Source organism: Rhincodon typus, chromosome 18, assembly GCF_021869965.1.
Source record: "Rhincodon typus isolate 14 chromosome 18, sRhiTyp1.1, whole genome shotgun sequence".
In the NCBI taxonomy this organism is placed as follows: Eukaryota; Metazoa; Chordata; class Chondrichthyes; order Orectolobiformes; family Rhincodontidae; genus Rhincodon; species Rhincodon typus.
This window is the reverse complement of record NC_063349.1, coordinates 5,395,474-5,408,800: the sequence shown is the minus strand read 5'-3', so window position 1 is coordinate 5,408,800 and position 13,327 is coordinate 5,395,474. Positions and strand designations below refer to the sequence as shown.

Here is a 13,327-nt window from a genome sequence, read left to right as displayed (position 1 = left end):
AAGCAAGAAACAAGGCATGCTTCTCAACAGTATAACATTAGTTTTAAGTATGAGTGATAAGTTTATTGATTAATTGTACCTTGGCTTTCAGTTCATCTACTTGTCTAATGCTTTCATTTTATAAAAGCAATCTTAAATTAATTACTCAAATAATATTTTGGAGATTGAGGGAAACGAAAACTTTCTTTAGTTTTGGTGCTTCTTTTAACTTTCCTTCCAGTTTTTCTTCTTATTTATCCGCACTTGAAAGCAGCCTCTTGCTAGGATAGAACTCTACAGTATCCATAATGCTGGAGTATGACCTGATAGCAAGACACGTCCATAAGTCGTCACTATTTGCTCATGCATTGCAATATAAAGATGTAGACCTTTGTGCATTTCCTTAACATTAAGTCCAGCTAATTTTCCTCATTCCTAGCTCAGTAAATCTATACTGACAGCAGCACTTGCCTATCTCGTTGGGATACCTTTAAGCTTTAGAGGCAGGCTACCATACTCTTAACCAAATGCTATAAATACACACACCATAGCCATTTTCCGAACTGTTTTTACAGTCCTTGCCCATTAAACTTACCTCTCAGCATTAAATAAAGGTTTATACGTATTCCAGATCTGGAGACACATTTGGAACACACCGACTAGCCCTGCTTGATGTTTGAATGAAAAATTACATACACATTCTCTGTGTTATTAATTCTACAAACATACTTTTCAGTTGTCAGAAGCAGAGTAGTAGACTTTTCACTTCAACAGAGACTGAAAAATAATTAAGATAAAAGACTTTGCAACTGTCATTTAAGTGATAGTCAAAAAGATACATAATATTTCAAATATTATTTGAAAACTTGACATTTAAAGCTCATTTAGCATCCAAAACAATCTGAAATAATGACAAAGATGATGATCTTGCATCTGGAAACTACAGTTCATGACTTTGAAATGTGTCAGCACTCCATAATGAAATACAGGTTTTGAAAGATAGTCACTGTGGCATGGAGGCAACATCACATGTAGAGAGAAATACAAAGCAGAGGCAAATAAATAAATACATCTCTCAATGCCATATAAATGAGCAAGACTAAGCAATGATGGGGTACACCTGATGAGGTCACCTACAATCACTCAGCATTTGAGATGTTTGAAGAAATCCGGTGTTGTGCATGCAAATAAATTAAAAATGGCTTTGAGCCAAAACTGGAGGATTAAGTTTAGTTGGCTGTTTGCTAATAGAACAACGGAGGGGGAGGAGAATTCTAATCTATTTAAATTAACTTGAAGCAATAAGAATAGTCGGCAACTTAAGAAATACTAGGAAAACACAAAAACAGCTGAGTCATTTATTTTAAAACAAAAGACAGTTTTCATGCATTCATAACTCAAACCTGTAAATTTCAAGGCACTTAAAATACAATGATAAAAACAGAGTATTTTTTACAAATTTTCAGGAGCTCTTTTTTACTCCGAGATCACAAAATCAAATTTTACATTTGCTGCCTGCCAAGCAAATCTTTTTTTTGTGACTAGCTATGATAGCAACTACCATCATTCTACAGAGATGCTTGGAGTTAAACAGATTAATATCCAGCAAGTAGATTGCAAACAGTGATACTGAGGCCACCAGGGAGCATCTTGTTAACATCCCAGTGAGCAGGAATGCTGTAGAGACCAGGGACTGAATCTGGGATGCTCCTGGCTTGAGATCACAATGAGCAATGAAGCTACTGGCTGACCAAGTTAAGAGCTGACCTCATCGATATACCCAAGAGCTGCAACGATAGACATAGTTAAAATCATAGAATGTGACTCAGCTCCAACAAATAGAGTCATAAAGTTGTACAACATGGAAACAAACCTTTTGGCCCAACTCATCCATGTCGAACAGATATCCTAAATTAATCTCATGTGCCAACATTTGGCCCATATCTGTTTAAACCCTTCCTATTCATACACTCATCCAGATGCCTTTTAAATGTTGTAATTGTACCAGCGTCCACCACTTCCCCTGGCAGCACATTCCATACACATACTGCCCAATGTGTGAAAAAGTTGCCCCTTAGGTACCTTTAACATCTTTGCCCTCTCACCTTAAACCTATGCCCTGTAGGTTTGGACTCCCCTACCCTGGGGAAAAAGGACTTGGTCGTTCACCCTATCCATGCCCCTCATGATTTTATAAACCTCTATAAGGTCACCCCTCAGCCTCTGGCACTCCAGGGAAAATAGCCCCAGCCCATTAAGCTTCTCCCTTTAGCTCAAACCCTCCAAACCTGGCAACATCCTTGTAAATCTTTTCTGAACCCTTTCAAGTTTCACATGACTAATGTTAAATGTAAATTCAAACTTAAATGGCATTTTTTTCCATAGTTTGGATTTGTACAAAAAATATCAACATGAAAAATATCAAAGATAGTAGGAACTGCAGATGCTGGAGAATCTGAGGTAACGAGGCGTACAGCTGGATGAACACAGCAAGCCACGCAGCATCAGAGGAGCAGGAAGCCTGATGTTTCGGGCCTAGACCCGAAAATATCAACTATGTTTAGCACTAAGTATTACAATATTAGTCTCGTTACACAAAATCAAAATACTATTTATTCATGATGTTAATGAATTTAGCATAATTTCAACATCAGTTCTTAAAACAAGTTAGCCAATTTCAAGATTTTGAGAAGATTTGTAGCTTGGGTTGTGGATGAGGTTGGAGACTTGCTCGCCGAGCTGTTGTGTTCGTTTGCAGACATTTTGTCACCCTGCTAGGTAACATCGCCAGTGCGCCTCCCGTGAAACGTTGGTGTTCTGTCCCACTTGTTATTTATACGCTTCGGTCTTCTGGGGAGGTTGGCATTACTTCCTGTTCTGTTTTACAGTGGTTTGTACATCGGGTCCAGTTCAATGTGTTTGTTGATGGAGTTCCAGTTGGAATGCCAGGCCTCCAGGAATTTGCTGGCATGTCTCTGTTTGGCTTGTGCTATTATGGATGCGTTGTCCCAGTAAAATTCATGTCCTTATTTGTATACAGGAAGACTGCACATATGGACCAGATACGTAATTACTCCAACAACTACCCCAACACCCATAAACGGAGCTGCATCAGAACATTATTCAAACTGTAGCAACCCGGAAATGCGCAAAGCAGAAAGGAGCACTTGTACAGAGTTTTTAAAAGGAATGGATAACCAAAAAGCACAATCCGCCATTACCGCTGCAATAGAGCACAACAAGAAGACACAACACGGCCAGACACGAGTCACCCTACCGTACATCAGGGGCATATCAGAGATGGCCACAAGACTACTCAGACCCCTTGGTTTCAGGGTAGCCCACAAACCAAAAACCATCCTGCAACAGCCACTGACGAACGTAAAGGACCCTATACCCACAACCAACAAAACTAATGCAATATACAAAATATTATGCAAGGACTGTGAAAAACATTACATTGGCCAGACTGGAAGAAAAATGACAATAATGATACACAAACACCAACTAGCCACCAAGAGACATGATCAATTCTCACTGGTCTTGATATGCACAAACAAAGAAGGGCACAAATTCAACTGGGTCAACACATCCATAATAGCACAAGCCAAACAGAGGCATGCCAGGGAATTCCTGGAAGCCTGGCATTCCAACTGGAACTCCATCAACAAACACATTGAACTGGACCTGACATACAAACTACTGAAAAACAGAACTGGAAGTAATGCCAACCACCCCAGCTAACCGAAACACATAAATAACAAGCGGGACAGAACACCAACGCTTCACCAGAGGTGCACTGATGATATTACCTAGCAGGGTGACGAAACGTCTGCAACCAAACACACCAGCTCGGCGAGCAAGTCTACGACCTCAAGTTAGCCAATTTCCTGAGATGTACAAAATAAAGGTGAAGTAGGATCTCATATGTAATATATTGTTAATAAGTCTTTTTTCAGATGGTAAAGCCACTTTTATAATACGGTGTACAATACTGGTCGCCCTTCTGTAGGAAGGATGTTGTTAAGTTTGACAGCGTGCAGAAAAGATTTACAAGGATGTTGATTGGAGGATCTGAGTTATAGGGAGAGGCTGAATAGACTGGGTCTTTTTCCCCTGGAACGTCAGAGGCTGAGGCGGGAAGAGCTGTCATGAGGGGCATGAGTAGAGTAAATAGCAAAGGTCTTTTTCCAAGGGTGGATGAGTCCAAAACTAGAGGGCATTGGTATAAGGTGAGAGGGGCAAGATTTAAAAAATTGAGGGGTAATTTTTTCACGCAGAGCTTGTGTCTGGAATGAGCTGCCAGAGAAAGTGGTGGAGTACAATTACAACATTTAAAAGGCATCTGGATGGGTATATGAATAGGAAGGGTTTAAAGGGATATGGGCCAAATGCTGGCAAATGCGACGAGGTCAGATTGGGATGTCTGGTTGGCACAGACAAATTGGACCGAACGGTTTACATTTGTGGTGTATAACTATGTTGTATCTAAATTGTGAATTGTCTCAAATAATTTCAAAAAAAAATTAATGGAACTAAGCAATATTGGCAAAGCCAGTATTTGTTGCCTGTTCCCAACTGCCTTTCAACAGTGATGCTATGCCAACCTCTTTAGCTGCTGTGGCCAGTATGTTCTAGCTATTTCAAGAGTAATATTCTTAAACAGTAAAATTAAAATATAAAGGCACAATTTACAAATCTAGATCAAGTTGGAAAATATGGCCAAAGCATTTTATGAGTTTATAAGTCGTTCGCAAGATGTTCTTGCGAATTTGTCAGCAGGGATTACTGGTCGTCAGTATTAGCTGGTCCCCAGGCATGTTAATATTTCCAAGGAAATTGCATGTAAACATATTTTCCACAATTATATTAGTAATAGTCTGGAGTGTAATTGCTTACAATATGAAATAATTAAAGAATTAGAAATAATTATGTGTAAATAAAAATACAATGTTAAATTAAACTACTAGAACTACTGCAACAGATGGACAGCATTATAATCGTTATTCAGGGGTATAATATCTACAGGGGTATGATATCTAAAGAGACTATCAACCGTTAAAACAGAGATCTCAGGTTTTCTACCAGACAGTACTCAATTGTCAAAAGCAACAGACATTTAATGATGTAGTTTCCTTATGTTATGTGGTTTAATATTACACATGGATATCTGATTACACTACAATGGTGTTATCTTATCAGAGGCACAAACACACTACTTTCTAAGGTATGACAGTGGAATACTATACACCAATATAGAAACAGAAGTAGGTAACCACCATCATTATTTCAGAAATACTATTTCTAAATGTAATGCACATTTGTTCAATATGGCTACTCTTCAAAAAGTCTAGATCTGATCAAAACTACTGAAACCTTCTCATTTAAAATGACAAAATTATGAAAACTCACCCCAAAAGCCACAGGCCCATGATCAATCTCTGGACATTAACATTAGATAACAGGATTGCTCACAAATTACATCTTCACTGTTCATTCACTTTTCGCCATAGATGCATACATGCAGTGTAGACTGAAACAAATGCACAGTTAGTTGAGAGAGGTACTATCACGTGCTGCACGCAAGTCCAGACAGTCACGCTTAGTAAATATGTGGACACTGCTTACTGGGACCAGTATAAATTGAACAGGGTGCACCTGGGCAGGACTGGAACTGATGGCCTAGGGAGAGTATTTTCTTGTGCACATGGAGGTCTTTACACTAAAATGGCAGGGGTTTGGAAACCTATACAGCATTATACATGATAAGGTTGTTGACTTGCTTGCCAAGCTGGCTTGTTTTTGTTCAAACGTTTCATCACCATGCTAGGTGACGTCATCAGTGGATCCTCCGATGAAGTGATGTTATTCTACTCCGCTTGGAATTTATACTGTCCGGTCCGTTATGGTGAGTACTGTCATTTCTGGTTTTGTTCCGTATGAATTTGTATATGGGGTCCAATTCTATATGTTTGTTGATTGAAGTATGGGTGGAGAACCATGCCTCCAGGAATTCCCGTGCATGTCTGTGTTTGGCTTGGGCTACTATGGTTACCTTGTTCCAGTTAAATTGATGGCCTTCATTGTCTGAATGTACCGATATTAAGGAGAATTCATCGTGCCGTTTTGCTGCTACAGAATACATGTTTATGTATTCTGATGGCTAGCTTCCTTCCTGTCTGTCCGATATAATGTTTCTACAACATGCGGAACGAACGTGGTTTACAAAATACCATGTGACAACTGCCACAAACATTACATCGGACAGACAGGAAGGAAACTAGCCATCAGAATACATGAACATCAGCTAATATAATGAACATAACCCTAATAGTCCAAGCCAAAATGGGCAGCACGGTGGCTCAGCGGTTAGCACTGCTGCCTCACAGTGCCAGGGACTCGGGTTCAATTCCACCCTCCGGCGACTGTCTGTGTGGAGCTTGCACATTCTCTCCGTGTCTGCGTGGGTTTCCTCCAGGTACTCCGGTTTCCTCCCACAGTCCAAAGATGTGCAGGTTAGGTGGATTGACCATGCTAAATTGCCCATAATGTTCAGGGATGTGTAGCTTAGGTAGGTTATAGGGGAATGGGTCTGGGTGGGATGCTCCAAGTGTCGGTTTGGACTTGTTGGGCCGAAGGGCCTGTTTCCACACTGTAGGGATTTTATGATTCAAACACTGACATGCACAGGAATTCCTAGACGCATGTTTCTCCACCCATAATTAAATCAACAAAGAATTGGACCCCATATACAAATCCATACAGAATAAAACCAGAAATGACAGTACTCACCTAACGGACCAGACAGTATAAATTCCAAGTGGAGTAAAATAACATTGCTTCATCAGAGGTTCTACTGATGATGTCACCTAGCATGGTGATGAAACGTCTGAACGAAAACAAGCCAGCTCGGCGAGCAAGTCAACAACCTGAGCTACAGATCTTTGCCAAAACATTATAAATGATCCTGGATGCTCCTGACTGCTCAGAAAATTGCAGAGCTTGGTAACTCCCCCAGCTAGCTTCATCTAAATTCAACAGGACTTTGAAACCTACTACTTTATGCTTTTGTTTTAAAATTGCAGAACTCAAAATGTAAAATAGGTAAACAATTCACACACAAACTGAATTAACTCCAGATTTCGCTCATCTGATCTAAAGCTTTTGTTTTATATTTCAAGCCAATTTTCAGTATGATGGTGATTTGAAAATAATTGAGAGGTGAATTGAACAAAAGAATGGGTAGGAAGCAAAATAAACATTGGGCTGAATTTTTACATTTTGAGATAGCGTTTTGTTAAGATTCATAGCAACTGGATGGCCATATCTCAGAGACATTTTTCTAATGCAATCTTCCCCTCAATAATAATGCATCAGTGCTTTACAGTGCCCTTCTCATGGAATCAAGTGGCAGGAGAGGTGGAAATATCACAGCTGGCTTCCCAGCATTGAAACATCTAGTGACAAATTTCAAGCCCAGCTGCACACCACTTCAGATGCTGCATACCAGGAACTATCTCTCACATTGCAGTGTTCAACCATCAACATGGAGGGCATGGTCCAGTAATGGTGAAGAGTCCATGTCACCAGATACAGCTAGACTGGGCGAAGATAGCAGCCAGGTCAGCGCTATAAAATGTTGTGCGAAAAGAAATGCACTACAGGACCGGAAGAAGGTGCATGATCTTCTGTATTCCTCAAAGGGAAGTGCCACCATCTTTGCACTGCTACCTCATAATCACAGGTGTATGCCATGAAGCTATTTCTCCACAAAAAATATCATCATACACACAAATTATCCTTCTCTCGCTTTAAATTTATATTGGTCCCTCAGGAATTTAAATGCAAGTTTCTCTTCTTTGAGCTAGGGAGGTGAAGACAAATTATGATCATGATTGTTACACATCTTTTTGTGAGATTTACCAAGTATTTCACAAATGGGTTTTTGTTGAACAGCAGTGCCAAGGCAATGGCAAGGCACTTCCCACAGTGATAAGAAATGAAGAAAGAAGACAAGAGTTGTGCTCTCATAACTGCTTGCAGTTAGCTACAGTCAGATATATTAGTGATTATAATTTTACATCCTTTACAAATTAAGAAACAAAAGGTCAATACAGCAAGAGAATTTTCCTTTACCACTACTGTTTCTCCACATCTACAACAGTTTATGTTCTTTAAACTTGGTTCCACAGATTCCAGTGGTCCACCAGTTACCATTCCTAATGTGCAAGTCCAGAGAGTCAGCTTTCAATAATGAAAAAGTCAAATTCATTATGAGAGATAACAAGGTGTCGAGCTGGGTGAACACAGCAGGCCAAGCAGCATCAGAGGAGCAGGAAAGCTGACGTTTCGGGCCTGGACCCTTCTTCAGAAATCCTGAAGCAAACCAGGAACTACAGCCACATTGCCGTTCTCAGTACCTGCCTTCGGAACCAGATCATCCCCAGTGGACTACAATCTACATTCAGGCCATCCCAATTTGGCCCCAACCACGACGACCGCTACATACAGAACATTCAGATCCTTCAAAAACGTTTCTCCCTGCAACTCCTCAAACACAAACTCGCAGCAATGCGCCGGCATCTCCTGGTACTACAATCAAGCCTACCCCAGCTCAGAGCCTCCCTCTTCCAGCTGCAAAGGGCCTCTCCTGTTTTTCATTCTTCGCAGGATCCACAACCCCCATTTCTGAAGAAGGGTCCAGACCCGGAACCTCAGCTTTCCTGCTCCTCTGATGCTGCTTGGCCTGCTGCGTTCATCTAGCTCTACACCTTGTTATCTCAGATTCTCCAGCATCCGCAGTTCCCACTATCCCCAAATTCACTATTATTTTTGTTTGAAATCCAGATTGATAAATTATCTGATGAAGCTGGCTGGATAGAAACTAGGAATGGAAACCTTGAGTGTCTTCCCCCTCCTGAACTCAGCTCACCTGGCCAAATGCTTTTGTAAATACAAGAAACACATTTTGTTGGATTGATATACTATTGCAGGTCAGATGTCAATAGCACAATCCAAACTATGACTTTTTAAATTTTGAACAGATTATGACCAGAACAAACAAATCTTCTGTCAGTGTCTTAAAGCTTTCTTACACTCTTGTAAAGTTTCACGTGAAAAAATTCATTTACACTTGGAAAAGTGTTACTGGTTTCATACTTTGCTATTGGTATGCTCGCAGAGAGCCAATCCAGTCATTAGATCACTACAGGGAATTTAGCATGTTTGGAATGAGTTTACTCAATTACAACTATGTAAGTTAAACCCTCAAAAGTCACTGATGCCTATACTGTATGAACATCATCACTGCACCCAGTATTTGCTGTGAACAATGCTGTTTTTAAAATCGTACAAAGTAAGAGATGTTGGTGGTAAATAAAATGTTGGCTATTTCAGACATCCAAGGCAAAATTTTGGGTTGGGACTTCAATGTCAAGGTCAAATGGGAGTTATGACATCAGATTGTGAGGAAAACAATCGCACAGATTTTTCAAGAATTGATCAATTAAAAATCAGAGGGCAGATTTAAAATCCAGTTCAGGACATGGATCTTGGAAGGTCCTTGGCAGTTGAAGAGCCAAAAGATGGCATTCATGCACAGATGTAGCAGCCTGTAGTTCAGGTGTGATAGCAAGTGGATACCTCATCTCAACATCTTCATTGCAATATTTAAAAGTTTGTCTTTAAAAATATTCTGTGCCAGGTCACAAATACGGACAGCGAAGACTCCACAAAATGTTTGTTGTCACAGCTGTAACCAGACAAGCAGGGAACACCTTCAAGCTTTTATAGAATGCCTGTCCCACTGGTATACTTCTGAACAGATGGCCTAGTTCATGACACCTATGGAGGCCATCTATTGACTTTGTAGGTTTGATACAACTGAATGGCGGACTTAGCCATTTCAGAGGGCAATTAAGAGTCAACCATATTGCTGTGTCTGGAGTCACATGCAGATCAGACCAGATAAGAACAACAATTGTCTTCCCCATAAAAAACCAGATGGGATTTTACAGGAGCGAACAAGTTGTCAAGTTTTTAATTTCTACCAAAAATTTGTTTCACATTGGTGGGATTCCATCCAGTGATCCCAAAAGATTAGCCTTGGACTTGGGATTTCAAACTCAGTGACATAACCACTACATTATCAACTCCACTATGTTCATGTAATTACCTTCAACATGTGCATATGAATTTCTCTCCATATTACAAATACGTTTTGGCCTTTTCAGCTAAGTTAAACCTTGATGTTTCTTAAAAGAAATTTAATGTTAGACTGGAGCACAACAGATAAGTATTTAGAGAACTTTACTAACAGGAAAGAAGCACAAAGAAAGAGAACAGAATTTCTTCATGGCAATAATGGAAGGGTGATATAAAGATTTAAGGAAGGGAGATGCAATTGTTTTATGTACTAGTTACTTATTTTCTTCTCTTGAAGGCACAATGCCTGTATCGGAATCAAACTTTGTAGCATCAGCTTTTGACATACCTCAAAGTGGCCAGTCTCAGGAAGCTACAGACCGTCACCATCTATACTGACCATGCCTTCACACAAAGGAACTTTCCCAACAAGAGAAATGGATCGCTGGCTGCATTTTCATGACAAAAGGGAACGCTGAGTGTAATTGTTACGGACAAAGTCAAATGTTGCCCAGTTGAGTGTGACAGAGCAGAGGTTGACACCTCTCTGATAATTAAAACCGAAACCCCCAGAGAAGCTCACCTCACCTCATAATCCGTTAAAGGAAATGCAAAAACTGGTAAAACCTGCCTCTCACCGCCCAAAGTGTTATAAAGGAGAGATGAAAAAAATTGAACTCTGACAGTCACTCTACAATCAACAAGTAACAATTTCATTATCTAACATTAACAGTTAGCAAATTAACAGAACTACTAACAAACCAAACAATTCCCTCTTAACTACTAACTATTCCCGAATAAATCAAAATTCTAATGGTATGCTGTTCTAACAGATAAAAGTCCCACTTATATAAACCAAATTAATTGTTAAAAATTAAAAAACTTAATCTCTCAAAATTACAGTCAGGATAAGTCGTCCAGAATTTTTTTTGCCTGCTCCACTGTCAGGAATGCCTTCCTCTGTTGAATTCTTGCATCAGGAATATTAGCGAAGAGGTCTGCTGTACCTTTAGTTTAGATGGTGCTTACTCTGACAGCTTAGAGATTTCTGTGAGAGCCAGTGAGTTTCTCTTCAGATGGCAGTTCGCTCTCACACCAATTTTCGAATGTCCTCTTCTTTTATACCCTTCATGACCTATTAATTTCTTACAATAGGATAGATCCTAGGTTGTCAAAATCATCAGATTTAAATGTAATTGGGTTTTGGTATCTAGGGCTTGGTTTAAATTATTTGGGTAAATTCAAAAACCTGTTGTCTTGGTAAAAATGCTGCTGTGTCTGCTAACAGTATAGTCTTTTGATACAATGTTTTAATTTCAAGAATTATCTGCGCACCTGCTGCTGCCTGCAGACATTTCCTATAAGAGCCACAAGCCCAGAAAAACATCTTTTAAAGGGACCATGAACTCTACCTCCCTATCATTTTACACACAAATTCTAATGTCCTGCCTTCCAATCCACAAGTACTATACCCAACTTCACAATATGAGATCAGTTAATTTAGTAGAACTCAGCAGATATTAATAATATATTCACTTTGATGCAGGTGCACACGTTAACTAAGAAAATACTCACTCCAACATTCCTCTATATTATAATTTGCAATAATGAAAAATCAAATAAATGGAGTCAGCTCTGATGATGTTCTATATCTGCACATATTTAATCATTCTACATGAGGTTACTGAGAGCCCAGTTAAATGTTTCGGCTTAGATTACCAGTAACTCCTCTGTTTCATGGCATGTTTACACAGACAAACATGACCACAATGAAAGCTACACTATGATCTTCATCAGCATAATTTTAAATTCTGGAAACAATCATGTGTAAACAATAATCAGAGAAAAAACATTTACGAAGCTTTAAGGAAATGGGTTGGGTTAAGACATTGCCATTATATAATGTAATTTCATATAAACAGCAGCCTACCAAACGCATACCACTAGACTCAACTTAGTGTCTGAGAGATTAGGAGAATGGCAGTTTTCACTGTATCAAAAGCAGAGGCAACTATGTTCAAAGCTTACATTTCAAATGGGTGTTTAAAAATCACCCGGTCTCAAACATATTTGCCACAGACAACATGGGGTAGAATCTTATTAGGGGTCTGAGCGATGTGGGCTATGGCAAGATAAGTGGCAGAATTTTAAGGCCAATGAGACAAAGCCACGGCACTCATTATCTTTTCTACTTCTCACAAGGGACACAGCAAGATTCTCACTGGGCAGCTGGGAGTTGCCAACTGACAGTGATTATTGCTTGTTAAAAGCCTTGTTAACAGCTCAAATCATCTTATTAAAAATAAGCTTGCTATCGAACAAAAAAAAACTTATGCAACTCAGACATAACCAATAAAATATTCAAGATTCAGCCCAAGATATTCATTTCAGAATTCTTCTATCAATCAGTTACATTTGTCTCATATATAACTTCGTCATCAGGAAGCCAGAAATTTGTTTCAGAGCCACACATGGGGGATTTCTTTTGTTTCTTTGATATTGCTACTTACAAGTGAGCTTTCTAATGATATATAAGGTTAATAGGCAAAGCATAATCAGATACAGACACTGCATTACTACCCCCTGTATTCACAAAATAACTGTGCACAACCTAGACAATTTAATTCAGGTGATAATGTACATTGACGAAAGCAGATTTACATTTTGCGCAGCAGATCATCCAAGTCAAGCCTGCCATACAGTGATACAGTCATAGTCAGAGTCATAGGATCATACAGCACGGAAACAGACTTTTTGGCTCAACTTGTCCATGCCAATCAAGTTTCCTAAACTAAACTAGTCCTGACACCATCTTGGTAAATATTTTCTGAACTCTCTCCAATTTAATATCCATCCTATTGCAGGGTGACCAGAATTGTACACAGTGCTCCAAAAGTGGCCTCAATGTCATGTACAACCTCAACATGACATCCCAACTCCTACTCTACTAAATGCTACCAAATGTATACTTTTATCTTATGCAATGAAAATGCTTTTTAAGAGTAGGATTTCCTTTGAAATTGTATCTTTTGCCCATACCTTGACCATCAAAGGGGGTGATGGCCTAGTGGTATTATCGCTGGACTGTTAATCTAGAGACACAGACAACACTCTGGGGAGATAGTAGGAACTGCAGATGCTGGAAAATCTGAGATAACAAGGTGTAGAGCTGGATGAACACAGCAGGCCAAGCAGCATCAGAGGT

The 13,327-nt window shown here is 39.5% G+C and overlaps 1 protein-coding gene across 2 annotated transcripts in view; it reads right to left on the bottom strand.

Annotated features, from left to right (window-relative positions):
- The window catches only part of si:ch211-1e14.1 (UPF0606 protein KIAA1549), a 195,600-nt gene that overhangs the window by 114,474 nt on the left and 67,799 nt on the right, over nt 1-13,327 (bottom strand). The window lies entirely within an intron of this gene.